Source organism: Suricata suricatta, unplaced genomic scaffold (genome assembly GCF_006229205.1).
Source record: "Suricata suricatta isolate VVHF042 unplaced genomic scaffold, meerkat_22Aug2017_6uvM2_HiC HiC_scaffold_120, whole genome shotgun sequence".
Classification (NCBI taxonomy): domain Eukaryota; kingdom Metazoa; phylum Chordata; class Mammalia; order Carnivora; family Herpestidae; genus Suricata; species Suricata suricatta.
This window is the reverse complement of record NW_021856000.1, coordinates 2,619-16,722: the sequence shown is the minus strand read 5'-3', so window position 1 is coordinate 16,722 and position 14,104 is coordinate 2,619. Positions and strand designations below refer to the sequence as shown.

The 14,104-nt window shown below is 56.5% G+C and overlaps 1 long non-coding RNA gene across 1 annotated transcript; it reads right to left on the bottom strand.

Moving 5' to 3' along the window:
• Nucleotides 1-170: 170 nt before the first annotated feature.
• Nucleotides 171-13,644, bottom strand: LOC115284607. The gene is made up of 7 exons (XR_003905283.1): nucleotides 13,419-13,644; nucleotides 11,400-11,574; nucleotides 5,849-6,028; nucleotides 4,181-5,383; nucleotides 2,235-2,363; nucleotides 1,037-1,164; nucleotides 171-784 (listed from the first exon to the last, which is right to left on the bottom strand). It is a non-coding gene; the product is annotated as an uncharacterized LOC115284607 (long non-coding RNA).
• Nucleotides 13,645-14,104: the final 460 nt, after the last annotated feature.

The following is a 14,104-nucleotide window of genomic DNA, read 5'->3' as shown; positions in this document are numbered from 1 at the left end:
GCCTGGCGGGAGCACAGGAAGTGCCTGTGCGGTGAGCACCCATGCTGGCCACCAAGGGGCTGCTTTCTGTATCAGGGTTCATCTCCACAGGGCTGAGCTATTTATAGGCAGAAATGAATTCTTCATCGGGAGAAAGGAGCCCTTCTGTCTAGAGGCACAGACCACAACCACCAGCTCCAGAACAGTTTAATAGAAAGCCTATCAGCCCCTGTGTGGACCAGATTTGTGGATTTGGCCACGGCTGCCTTGGCCCCCAGGGACTGGGAGGCGTCTGTGAAAACCTAATGCCACAACACAAGCCCCAAGGGACATACTGAGGGGACTGCGGGGCACCTCAGACGTCCCTTGCTCAGGACCTGCTTGCGCCAAGAGCTCCCGAAGCAGAAGCCCGCCGCCTTTAAGGGCGGGTCCAGACCCATCCTCCAGAGGCGCTTCTGCACAGGAGCCAAAGTCTGCCCGCAGAGCCTTTCAGGCGCTTAAGGGTTTCAGGAGTCTTCTTCCACTCCCTGGCTATGTGACAAGCACTCCCCTTCTGTGAGTCACATCCTGCCCTGCTCTGTCCCAGAGAGAAGGAAAAGTCACTCAGGCCCCTCCCTCTGGAGCTGCCTCCCCAGATCCCTGGGACTGGTGATGGCTCCCTTGTCGAGCAGAAGACATCACAGGGCACAGATCTGAACATGTTTTCTCCACGGCAGCTTCCCGGGTGACCTCCATAACTCCTAGCCCGTCACAGAAATGACACACTTCCCCTCAGCGCACACACACAGCAAGGGCTGAACTGGTCCTGTGAGGTGGGAAGAGAAACTGCGTTAACTGGATCTGCTGCGGGGCTGAGGGGAGTCCCTGTCCAGCTTTATCATTCACAGTCACGGTGAGGCTGGTCTGGCCGATGGCCACACCTTGGACGTGGGACGTGGCGGTGTAGTATCCAGAGCTTCATCGAGGGGCCTGGATCAGAGGGAGGGGCTGGGGCTTCTCCGGGGACCTGCCCGTCCTGTCCCTAAGATGCCTCCGTCTGACCCCTGCGAGGACTCACACCAACGTGATGATCCTGGAGGCTGCTCAGAGCTTTAGGTCCATGAAGGAGAAGTGTTTGGCCAGGAAAGGCTTCTTGTGAAAGTCCAGCTCCTGGACATAGGCCTTGACTGTCTTTCCAATCTCCACCTGCATCACAGGGGACAGAAACTCAGGGTAGCCTCTGAGTGACCAATTCTATCACCTACTGTCCCCTAAGGCTTTCTGTGGAAGGATCATCTTCCTCAAACCCACAGACCTAGTTTGAACTGCAGAGAATCAGACAATCAACAAATGAAAATCGATTAAGTGCCTACTGCATACAAAGGGCTTTGGGGATACTTAAATGCATAAACAACACTCTACTCTTACAGAACTAAGAATCTAGTTAGTGATAAGACACAGCCAGAAGGGCATACAGTAGGAGGTCCATAAGTGCTCACTGACCGAATAGCTCACATCTGGCACTATATAATATATACAGTAAGAACTTTAAGTTACAAGGAGTCAGAACTGCTTACCAAGGAAACAGAAGTCTGATGGGCAAATGACCAGTGGAGATAAGACCACAGAAGGGACATTGGAGGCTCTGTGAGAGACTGTTGGCTTGGCAAGCACTCTAAGCTGCTCGAACATTCCCCTTTAAATCACTTAACCGTTCTCTCCAGTCAGGAAGGTAGGAAGCTGACAGCAGCCCTCTGTGAGCCTGGCCGCAGCTCCTTCAGGTAGTGGCAGCAATAAAAATTCCCCATTTACATTAAAGAATACTCTAGATCTTTCATGTATTCCTTCTGCAAAAGCAATTTACTCATTTGCTGGTAAGATTCCCCCAAATCCAAAACCCACACACTAGGGAGAAAATCCATGATCAGATAGAGGTGTGCCTGGCTGGCTAGTGACCTATGTCAGCTAGAGACCAGGAATTCTCGAGTTGGGGCTCATGAGGAGACGACTTTGGGTGGGATTTACAACTGACTCTTACTGATGTCCAGCGGCATGAAAAAGTAGAACCTCAGAGGTTGCTCTACATCATACACACACACAACGACAAAGGTGAGACAACTCTATGAGCTTGAAGCAACTTGGTGGGGGCGGTGCAGGGACTCAGAACCCAGGACTGGAAAAGCAAAGGGCATGAGGACAATAGCTCCCACAGAAACACCGTTCCCCCAGTCTCTGTGCATCAGCAATGAGGGGCCTTTTAGCAAGTGGCTACTGACCTTGTCAACCACTTGAACATTCAGCTCCTGGAGGTCAGAGACACGGACGGCGGCCTTCTCTGGGGCTGGGAAAGCCAGGCACAGGCCATGGATCCTGATGGTGGACACGGCCGGGAGCAGAGGGTACACCTGAGAGGTTGGGTGGGGCTGAGTCCTGCTGCTCCCAGCATTCCCAGCTCTCACTCGGAAATCCTAACCTGCCCTTGCAGAATCTCAGAACCTGCAAAGACACCCTAGAGGCCACACAGTCTCAAGTCCCAGCTCTGTGAGTCTCATGCATCCCAACATTTATCTCGGCCCCAGCCGTGTCTGAAGTAGAGACCTTGTGGACATTCTGAGTGGATGGGCATACCCGGGTCACTGTGTTCTGGTCTTCACTGCAAAGACACCCCCACCCCATTTTAAACCTCCGGAAGCAGGCACACGACAGGCACCAATCTTTGCGAGATGAACACGTTAATTAAAGGTATGAAGTGCTTGGCGCACGGTAGGTCCTTCTCTGCTGCCCTTATAATCACATGACTTCTGCCTGAAGGACTTGTTTTGACACGTAAAGAACTGGTGAGAAGGACAAAGCCCTAAGTTTAAATCAGGTAAACACTCTAGGGGCAAGCCAACCAACAATGAAATAAAGGCCCCCTGCAGAATTTTGGGGGGGCCATGAGCAGATCCGCACAGCCCTCCATGCACTGTGCAGGCAACACAGCCTCCACAACAGCCCCGGCGGCGTGTGCACTCCGCGGCTCCCCTGCAGCCATGCGCAGAAGCCGAAACACACCCAGGGGCCCTCCTCGCGTCCCGAATGTGTATCGATAGGAAAGAAAGGAACATTTTCTATGAGCTCGTTGTAGAACTGCTGTGGGCCTTCTTGTCTCTGTGATGAAGGGAAATGAGAATGTTGCTAATTAGCAGCTGGAAGATGCCAAAGAAACCTGTCAACGTCCTTCAGAAACATCCATCTGGGAGAAGCTGCTAGAGTCTGTCACAGATTGTCAACGCTCTGTGACAAACTCCCCCGGCAGGTGCCAGAAGAGGCGAGGGGAACCACATTCCAATCTCCTCCTTGAGGGCCAGTGGTCTCTGCACAGGGGATGGGAAGCAGAGACCCCAGGGGTCAAGGTGCCTCTGGGACACGTTCTGGGGCAACAGCAACACTTGTAGGGCCTGCCCCACGGGATGCTGCCGGTACTTCCAGAGTGCTGGGCTTGTCCTTTGGGACATGTCTGCACTGGCCACTGTGTCTTATTCCACAAGGGCCATATGAGGATGAGACTTGTGGGCATGGGCCATTCCACAAGCAAGAGAGAACAGTGATAGCTCTACTGGAACCATCTGTAAAATGGAGACATCAATATTCACCTGGACTGGAGAATCTTAGCATCAGCTGCTGCTGAAGACCACACAGGGGTGACCCTGGAACTAGAGCACTGTGGGGCTGAACAGGGGTCCCCTGCAGCACTGTGGGATTGAACTGGGATTCGCTGCAGCACTGTGGGGCTGAACAGGGGCTCACAAATCATCTGGGGAAATGTGCCTCTGATGCTGAGATCCCATCTCGAGTCTTCCAGACAAGTGTCCAGCTCCCATTTGGTTACTTCCAGAGATGGGGTGCTCACTACCAATAAAGGTAGCCCAGACTAACACGGGCTCTTCAAAGCATTTGTTCTTAGAGGAAAGTTGTCTCTCTGGTGGCAGGTTTATCCTCAGGGCTTACTCAAAAAGGTGTGAGATGCACACATAATGACCTGCTGCAGCGCCCTGTGTGAGGCACGGGGACATGGGCAAAGAGCCCAGGTGCAGGGTGGGGGTAAGGAGGTGTCCCCGCGGGGGGCTCAAAGGGGACGCGGCACAGCCCTCACTCCTGCAGGGGGGGCCCGAATCCATACGTGATGCTGCCACGTGTCCTTCCAGGGGGACTGCTGGACCCGACCCAGCCCTGTACTCACGTGTGAGCCCCAACTCCGTGCCAGCCCTGGGGCTGTCCTGGGCATTGACAACTCTCCTCAGGCAATGATGCAAACTAATCGAACGTCAGGATTAAACTAAAAGGGAAAGTAAAGGAAGGCCTGGGTCAGAGCTTAGGACTGGTTGTGATACCTGGAAGGACAGGTGGGGTGAGGGGACTCTCAAGTGAGCAGATGCCCAGAGGGGAAGGTGTGCTGGGTGTCACTAGGGAAAGGTGCACAGGCAAAGAGCCTAAGTGCAGAGGCCCTGAAGGGAGAGGCCTCTGAGGCCACCCACAGCCAGGAGACTCCCTGCTCTGGTGCAGACAGATGACCCAGGGCGTACAGGTGTGCTCCTTCGGGCCTCTGCCCCACAGCCAGCCTCAGCGCTGCTCCCACTTGAGTCTCCACCCCCTTGGTCCCCACCCAGGAGACAATTTCAAGCCCGAGTCCTGGCCCTTATGATCCCTAGGAACCCAGTCCCACCTTCTCCTTCAGTCATCATCTGCTACATTTGCCAATTCAAAACCCAAGTTGGGGTGCATGCCATTAAGCAGGGCCGCTCTTGGGGAGTGCTTCCACACACCCACTTGCCCCCCAGGAGCAGTGCCTCTACCAGGGCCCATGAGATGTTAGGTTGGGGATGCAAGGGTCAGTGGGCCTTGACCCATGTGCATGCAGATGGTGTCAATAGTGTGTATGTGGAGGGGTCTCTGTACCATAACAGGGGGAGCACAGGGGATGCACAGGGCCATCTGAGGCCTTGGGAGTGACATGGGGCTGGTCCTAAAAATCAGGAGGGCCCCCTGGTGGCGAGGAGGGAGTGAGGGCACAGCATTCCAGGCAGCGGGCATGGTGGCTGCACAGGCACAGAGACTAGGCCGCCTGGGCACATCCTTGGGTGGGGTCTGAGGTCAGGGCCTCGCCGCCTGAATGCCCAGCGTGTAGGGCGGGAGGCTGGCGGCCACGGGCCAGTGGGAAGGCACTTGAGGCAGGGACAGTAAACAGAGGCTGCGAGGGGCTCCAGAGTCTGGGACATCGGGCAGGTTGCGGGTAGAGGCAGAAGGCATCCCTGCCACCGGTGGGCCCGGGCACCTAACAGCTGTGCCACTCTGGCCGTGTTGAGGCTGGTCTGCTGGTATTCGGTCGCCGTGGCGGAGAGGGCCTTGGTCCCCGAAGCCTCATGGACCGAGATGGGCTGCAAGCCTGAGTCAGGGGAGAGGAAAACGGATGTCGGGTTTTTGCCTGGGCAGCAGCGTCCGCCCCTTGTGATCTGCAGTTTATCATCTGCATGGTCCTGGAAGTACATCACTGGATCTTCTGAAACTGCGTGCACCATGAGAGTTAGCGGGCCCTGAGCAAAAGTCTTGGGGGGCGCTGCATGAAATTCAATGTGGCCGCCGAAGGGTCTGCCACAGCAGCGTGGCACCGAGCGGCACGGGTCTCGGAGGCTAGCTGATCTGTTCGACCTGGGCTGTTTCCCCATCCCTCAAACAGGGATTCAAGCTCCTGCCTCACAGAATGTCTGCCCGGGATCAAAGCAGAGCAGTGAGCTTGCTTTCTGGATAAATGGGAGTCCCAGACAAAAGCTCCCAGTCCTGCTCAGCACACCTGTCATCTGCCTGGGGTTTCATGACACCGTGTCCTCCTGACCTGAGTCATCAGGCTCACCGTGTGGCCTCTTCAGGCAGCTCCTGTCGTCCTGCATGGGCAGGTCAGGTTGATGCCAGCCACTGACGGCCTGGTTGACTCCCACAGGATGCTCAGAGAGCTGAAGGTGTCGAATCTGCAGCCCTGCTGGTCGTAGAAGGCCAGGTCCAGCAGGGGGTTGCAGTAACTGGAGACTGAGACCTGCAGGAAGCAAAAGTCAGATGTGGCGGCCGAGCCCAGGCCTGGGCGCTGCCACTCTTGACCGTGCGACGCACCCCCTGAACCTGGCTGACTGCCTGGGGAGAGCTCCCTGGATCCTGGTGATGGAGGGGGCAGGTCACTAACTACTGCTACCCAGTCGTCTAGAGGTCTCACAGTCTGCTCCAACCTGGCCTCTTAGTCCAGTCCATGGTCCTTAAGGGGCAACACGTTTGATCTTCAAAGGGGCCTTGGTGATATCTGAAAGCATTTTCGATTCGTACATCTGGGTCGGGGTGCAACAGGCATGTAGTGGGGATCAGGGATGCTGCCTAACACCCTATAATGCACAGGACAGCCCTCGAGAAGTAAGGATCAGGCCCCAAGGTCAGGAGTGCCACCCCGCCCTAGAGCCCCGCCACCCCTGCCAGGTTGCTCTACCCTTACTCTCTGGTCTTACCTGTTCAAACCCTTGCCACCTCCTCCCTGCCCCACGCACGAGGAGCCCCTCCAAGAGAAACCCTGCCCTCGCCTGGGTTTAATAGGAACTTCAGAGCCATTCAGCTGCAAGTCTCCTTGCAGAACCAATGGGAGCTGTCATCCCCACAGTGAGGGTGAGAAAGCAGAGCCCCAGAGAAGAAAAGAACAAATCAAAGGCAACGTGGCAAATGAGTGGTGTGCCCTTCAGAGGTAGGCTTCAAACCCTGAATGAATAACTGCTCTCCCATTCCCTCTTGCTCCCCAAGCAAACCTGCCCCTGGGAGCCCAAGCCAAGTTGCTCTCCTTCCTCCCAGATGCTGGTTCATCAAAATGGCAGGGGGGCAGGTGAGGCCAGGACCCCAAGTCCACAGACATCCCAGTCCTGCTGCCTGGACAAGAGCCATGGCCTCTCCCCACCGAGGCACGCCGCCCACTGCCCACAGCCTTAGTTTCTCCACCTGTGAAGAGGGAGCTGCAACAGAGCTCAGGCCCCAGGGCTGTTTTAAACAAGGGTCGTATGAGACCATTAGAAAGGGGCCGGCTCCCTGTGACCCACGTGCAGGCAGGGATACAGTGGTTATGCCCAGTTCCCCCGCATCCACGGGACCAAGACTAAGCACTGGACTTTTTGGCCTTTGCAAGTTAGGAGTGACCTCTGACTTTCTCTGATCCATGAAAGGTGAAATGAGACTTAAAACCATTTCGGGGGGAACACTTTCAGGGCAAGGGCACAACCCACCTGGGTGTGCCACCTGCTCCTCCCCGCAGAGGCGCTCAGCCCGGTCCACTGCGCCAGTTGCCCCACCGACTATGGCCTGGATGGGTGGGAGCGGGGACCTGAAGCAGGGGCCCCGCCACCGTGACGCACATGCAGGACGGACAAGGAGTGAACTGTACTGAGCAAAGTCCCCAGGGTCCGTGCCTGCTCGTGACTGTAGCCTAGCCTCCCTGTCCACACCGATGTTGGCACCAAGCTCCTGACTGGGACCACGAGAGCTCCGCCCCCAGTCCTTCTAGCTCACTCGCCCCCAGAGAACACTGAACCCAAACAAGCTGCAAATGTTTCATGCAGGTCAGCCCTGTTATCACCTGGGGTTGCTGGGCTCAGTCAGGAGCTGTAACTATGGCCAGAATGAAAGTGGTCCCATGCTTTCCCCAGATGTCAACTGGGCAGAAATCTCATGCGCTTCACTCCCCCTACTCCCCCTTTGCACGCACGGAAGTATGTGAACAGTCTGCACCAAGCATGCCTGGATCCTTCCAGAAGGCATCTGAGGCAAAACCAGTATCCCAGTTTTACAAACGGGCAGGCAGAGGCTCAGAGACATTAAGCAAGTTGCCCGAGGCCACACAGGTTTTGGGGTGGAACTCTCCTGGTCTGATTTTTAAAGCCCACAGGCTTCTCCTGTGACTGCGCAGCCTCCCCAGAGCATGGTGCCTCTCCCCCTCTCTCACTGGTATGCCAGCCAGGCTGTGGCTCCTTCCAAGCCCCCACTGATTGATCCCCTGGCATGCAACGAGTGCTCGGCCACAGTCAGCTGAACACAGGACGACCTGGACAGAGGGCTGGGGTCAGGTCAGAACCTGGTTCCACTTTGTCACTCTGACGGGTCAGCTCCATTCTGGAGTGGGGCCTCGATGATGATTTACTCAGTGAACCCATCTCAGGCGCCCTCAGGCTTGGGAGAGGCATAAAATTAAATTGAGAGTGCGCCCAAGACTCACGGCACAGATAGATCTTTTTCAAGGTCCTTGAGGGAGATCATAAATCATGGGCTGACGGCTTCTGGAAGACCTGGGCTGATGGATCACACAGCAATTCTGTGTTTCAAGTCCATTATTTCCTGGCGAGTGAGATCTGTGACACACGCGAGCCAATTCAGAGGCGTGCTCTGCTGCCTTGACTGTCATCTTTCTGTCAAGAGAGACAGCCATGGGCTGACCCAGAGGTCACAGCCAGCAGACGGCCAGACACAGCTCACCTGGCAACTGCCCCAGGTGCCAAGACAGGGAAGATGCACACACACCTGCCTGGTTGTTTCTCTGAAAAGAAGAAGGTCTGGCCAGCCTGGGGTTGGATGGACTACAACTGGGGCAGGGGGGCAGACAGCTCTACGGAGGGGACCTGCTCTCCAGGTATGCACCCACCCTACCCTCAGGCCCTTTCCTCAGCAGCACCCCGCCTGCTGATTCCAAGACATCTGAGCCTGCAAGATTTGGGGGCAGATGCCACAGGCACGCGGGTACAGTGTGCTTGTCTCTGTGTTCATTCATGTGTCCATCTACTGAGCGCCTACCACGAACTGGGGTCTTTTCTAGAGACCCGCAGGAACAAGGGCAACATGTAAATTCACAGCATTTGAGGACGTTCAGCGCTTGGGGGCAGAGGAACAGGGAGCCAGAATACGAAATGCTGAGGGAAGGGAGAAACTTAAGGTCTAAAGGCTAAAGACATTTGCCTCCCCCTCTCCCCACAGCGGGTAATGTTTGAATAAAGAACTGAGGGACCCAGGTGGGAGGCGTGGGGACACAGGAGGGGAAGGAGGCCAGAGGGCCAGCAAGTCGGGGACACATGCAGACAGGGCGTCCACGCACAGGTGGAGCGGGTGGAGGTTACCGGGGACCAGCACCCAGAGGCTGCAGGTTACAGAAGGGGGCTGGCCTCTGCGCTGGGGAACGGGAAGCTGCTGGCAGGGGCTAAGCAGAGCATATCAGGTAAAACTCGTAACACTGACCACGCCCAGCGCCTTCCGTCCACTCACGCCCCCCACCCATGACCCCAGGGGGCTGCCATCACCTGCTCTCATCCAAGGAGGAGTGGAGGCCCCGCTGTCAGACCCTATGATGTCAGCTGCTGACTGGCTCGTGACCTCACACCCAGGGGACCAGCAGGGTGCCTTTTTCAATAGAGTACAGGCTTCGCAGGACTATAGAAAAGGGGCAATTTGCTAACTTCATGAAAGCGATTTCCAGTGTGAAGCTCTCAGGACATTCACCTCAATGGCTGCCAAATTCAGGGGAACAAAAGTCCGAAACACACAGACTCTCGACTCGGTAATTACAGCCATCGTCTGCTCCCCTCTGGTAACACCCAGGCCTGAGCTAGGGGTAAATGTAGCGCCACAGGGACAAGCCTCCGGAGGGGCTCTGGGCTCGGGGCCAGTTCTCCTCACCTGTCAAGAGGGAACACAGACAGATGCACCTTGCCCGGCCCCCATGGGGTCAGTGACAGTGCCCCAAGGCTGGGCGCAAAGCATCCTCATTTGGAAATGATGCTGCCAAGGCACTGAACCATCACGGACCAGCACCGGGGGCAGCAGAGGGGCTCACATGCCCAGGGACCTCAGAGATGAGCGATCAGGACACAGGACAGAAGAGCACCAGAAGAGCAGGAAGAAAACTCAACCACACTGGCAGGGGAAGTGGGGCCAAGAGCCACATGCCAGACAGGCAGGAGTGGCCCCAAGTCCTAGAGGCTGGAGTCTGGGGCCTCCCACAGAGCTGCACAGAAATGCACTTTGACCGCACACAGAGCCGTTCTCCGCCTCCATCATCCACAGGAAGCTGAGCCCCAAATCTCTCTGTCCCAGTGGGAGAGGCCGCCTGCACAGACAGCTTCTGACAGCTTCCATCAGGGGCACAGAGGACATGCGCTGTGTGCACTCGGGGCAAACAGCAAAGAGGGGAGGGACTCCCACCCCCAGAACAGGGCCCTCAGGAGCTACTGAGGCAGGGGCCAGCCAGACACGGTGCCTTCGGGGACCAATCACAGGGCTGGGGCTGGGAGAAGAGAAGCAGCTACGGGGCCGCAGAGGGGGCACTGCACTCACAACTGGGTGTCTCTAGGTCCTCCAGGACCCCACTCCCCTCTGAGCCTTGTGGGCAAACTCATGAAGGAGAGGCAACAAGCCTGGCCTCACAGATGGTCCTAGCGACAGGGAACAAGTCACACAGGCGTAACTCAGGGCCTTTGGACGCGCTTTTCTACCTGCCTAGAACCCCTACCTCAGCTATTCTTGGCTGCCATCTCCTGACATGGTAACTATCCTCCTCACGGAGGCCTTTCCTGACTCCATCTGAGGAGGCCTCCCCCACCCTGTGCCACTTGCTCCATGATGGTTCTGACCCTCTGTCGGCCTCCTGACCTCCTGTCACCACCATAGGGCAGCAGTCTCACATGTCCGGAGTATTCTTGTATTCTAGAACCCCGGAATCTGTGCCCAGCACAGAGAAAGTGCTCAATAAATGCATGGTGAAGGATTGAGGGGAAAGAAACCTGCCTAGACTCTGCCTCTGAGAAGGGCTGGGGGCAAGGGCTGGCCAGGAGTGTCTGTACCCCTGACCTTGAACCACAGGGCTCTGACGTCCTCCATGTGTCACCTGGTCTCTGGGTGTCCTGGCGTGGAGGGCTAGCCTGGCCGTAAGCCCAGGTGGACTAGACCTGTGGGCTTCACCTTTCACCCCTGCTGGTCACACTTCCTCCCCCTCCACATGTACGTCTGAGCACAGCTCCCTATCTCCCACCCGTGGAGAACGCTGCAGCTGGTCACCCCCTTCTTAGCAGCACTCCTGAACCGCACAAACACTGCCCACACACACCAGCCCCGAGTCACGGAAGAAATTGAGTTTCACCAACCACCCAGTGCCACCCAGAGAGGGGAGCCAAGTCTGGGGCCAGAGACGTGCTACTCCCACCTGGCCCAGCGGCTGTGATGCTGGGGCAGTGGACTTGCCTCTCTGAATCTTCCGCCACCCCCCTCCGCATCCGGGACATGACACCCACACGCAAACGGGCACCCACCGTGCAGGGGTGGTGGAGCTCAGGTGGGGGCAGCGCCATGCCAACCGTCACCTTCCCAGCCCCTCTCTGACCCCGCGAGCACGGGCCACTCACCACCTGCTTGTTCTGCTGCAGCAGTGGACACGACAGGCCCACCTGGGGGCTGGCGTAGACGGGCGTCAGGGTGAGCCTGGAGGGCGGGGACACTGACGCACTTCACCACAGCAAGCTCCAGTGCCGCAAAGGGGTTGGTGTAGCTGGGTTTGTTCCCCACTGACAGGGCGATGACCTGGCGGGAGCAGGACCAGGCCGTGTCTGAGTGCCTGCCTGTGCCACCATGAGCCTGGCCTCTCCTCCCAGCAACCCTGGACTCAGTTTGCTGCTCTGTGGAATGAGAAGACAAGAGCTCCCTAACCAAGGGGTAACAAAGGTCCAGTGATTCGAGTGTGGGGAGTGCTCTTGCCACATGCACGAGGCCTTCACGCAGGGGCTCCAGCGCCAGGGGAGCACCCCAGGCCCCGCAAAGGGCACGCACCTCCTCTCGGACACAGTGGTCCAGTGCAGAGCCCCGCACTCTTCCTGACCCCGAGACAGGGCAGAGGGTGCTTTCCATGCTGGCCTGCAGGCTCTCGGCCTCCACCCCAGAGCGCTGAGGAGCTGAGGCACAGGGAATGGGAGTGGAAGGTCCCCGGAGGCACCTCTGTTCAGAGTCTGACCCCACAGCCTCAGGCGGGACATGGAGGAGCAAGCCTAGCCAGGGAGAAGAGCGTTCTCTAGCTTTGTTCCGGACCGAGTTTACTTGCAGCATGCTATTACATTTCTTTTCCTTATTAGCTAAAAAAAAAAAAAAAGAAAGAAAGAAAGAAAGAAAGAAACAGAAGTATCCAGTGGGAATTAGGGCGTCTCACTGTGTCCTTTCTGCTCACGCCAAGAGAGTCCCACTGTGCAAGCTTCATAAAGGCACCCTGGGTGGTTGTGCATGTGTTTTCACATCAGCTGACACTATTACGTTTACAAGGGGATTTTCCCATTCCCCAAAGACATGTATTCTCTCTTTTTTTTTTTTAATTTTCTTTTAATATTTTATTTTAGGGGTGCCTGTGTGGCCCAGTCACTTGAGCATTCAACTTCAGTTCAGGTCATGATCTCGTTGTTCATGGGTTCGAGCCCCACGTCAGGCTCTGTGCTGACAGCTCAGAGCCTGGAGCCTGCTTCAGATTCCGTGTCTCCCTGTCGATCTGACCCTTCCCTGCTCACCGTCTCTCTCTCTCAAAAATAAATTTAAAAAAAGGACATTAAAATTTTTTTTTATTTAGGAGAAAGGGAGAGCACAAGAGCAGGGGAGGGGCCAGAGGAAGAAAGAAAGAGAATCTCAAGCAGGCTCCATGCTGTGTGCAGAGCCCGACACAAGGCTCGATACCACAACCCTGGGATCATGACCTGAGCTAAAGTCAAGACTTGACGCGCCACCAGCTGAGCCCCCGGTGCCCCTCTCCTATTGTTCTTGGCTTGGGCTGGCCTCCCACCTCGCTTTGTATGGGCGGCACTGAGCCTCCGGGGTGCCAGGCACAGGGACCTGGTGGGTAGCTGCCATCCTATCCTGCCCCTTCCAGCCCAAGTCACAGTCCTGTTGTGTTCTGTCCACCCAATCTCTTATATTTTTTGGTTTTCATTTAGCGTTGTGAAAAACAAAAATCAAGAGATTCCACAGGAAAATAAAATATTGGAATTCCTGGCTTATCCTGAAACACCAAAAACTATCTGCTGAATCCACGCCAAGGCCACACTCATTTGTAATATCTGCCTGGACCCTGGGGCCTCTGGTTGTGACCCCCAGTCTCGTGTCATCCTCTGATTTGGTGGCGGGAAATGATGCATCCCAGAGAGAGACGAGGTCCCCCAGCAAGGGAGAGGGAGCCGAGACTGGTGAGCCCCTGCGAAGCCACCATGTGTCAGGAAGGTCCCAGCTGCTCCCCCGGGTCGACCTGCCTGCATCCGCTCAGTCATCCCACCTCACCGAGCCTCAGTCTGCCTGTCTGTGAAATGGTGAGCTAAGCACAGCGAGGTGCTCAGGGAATGAGACTTTGCACCCCTCGATCTGCACAAGGTGGGTCTAGGGGTGGCCACGCTCACCTGCTCCTCCAAGGCCTGGCAGGTCACGGGTCACGAGGATCCAGTGTTGCTGGTAATCCAGGGAGGTGGAGGGCCCGAAGAGAGCCAGACTGATGCTGCTTGGGTCCTCAGGGGTGATGTTCTGGAAGAACCTGGAAGGCTCAAGGACCCAGGGTCTGGGACCTGCTTCAAACAGCATCTCCTTTGAGGAGTCGAGGGTCACCAAGGTGATGGAGGAGGGGTCCACAGCCTGTGGGGGTGGGGGGGGGAAGGACAGTCAGCCTTCCTCTGGGAGGCTTGGCCCTGCAGGCGACTCGCCCCTGCAGAGGTCAGGGAAGCCTCAACTCCTCTCGGAACTCAGTTCGCTCATTAGCAAAACTGCCAGCACTGCCGTCAAGACCCGAGGCCCACGAGTGCCCTGGGAAGACCTGGGCCCTCACTCTCTGCTCTACTCCTGGGGGGTGGGCGCTGCACGGACTTGCCTCTTCTGCAAAACAATAAATAAAAGCCTTGAAAATACCCACAGCACTTGCCCTTGAACCCAGGACCTCCTCACCTGGAATCTACCCGAACAACAGAACAGGGAGGAGAGAAACAAGTTCACCCAGAGTCTCATTTCGTCGCACGATTACCTAGTGCAGCTAATCACAGACAACGGTCTAAAATCCAGAGAGCAGGACTGCTTAAATCAAGGAGGTGCTCCCACA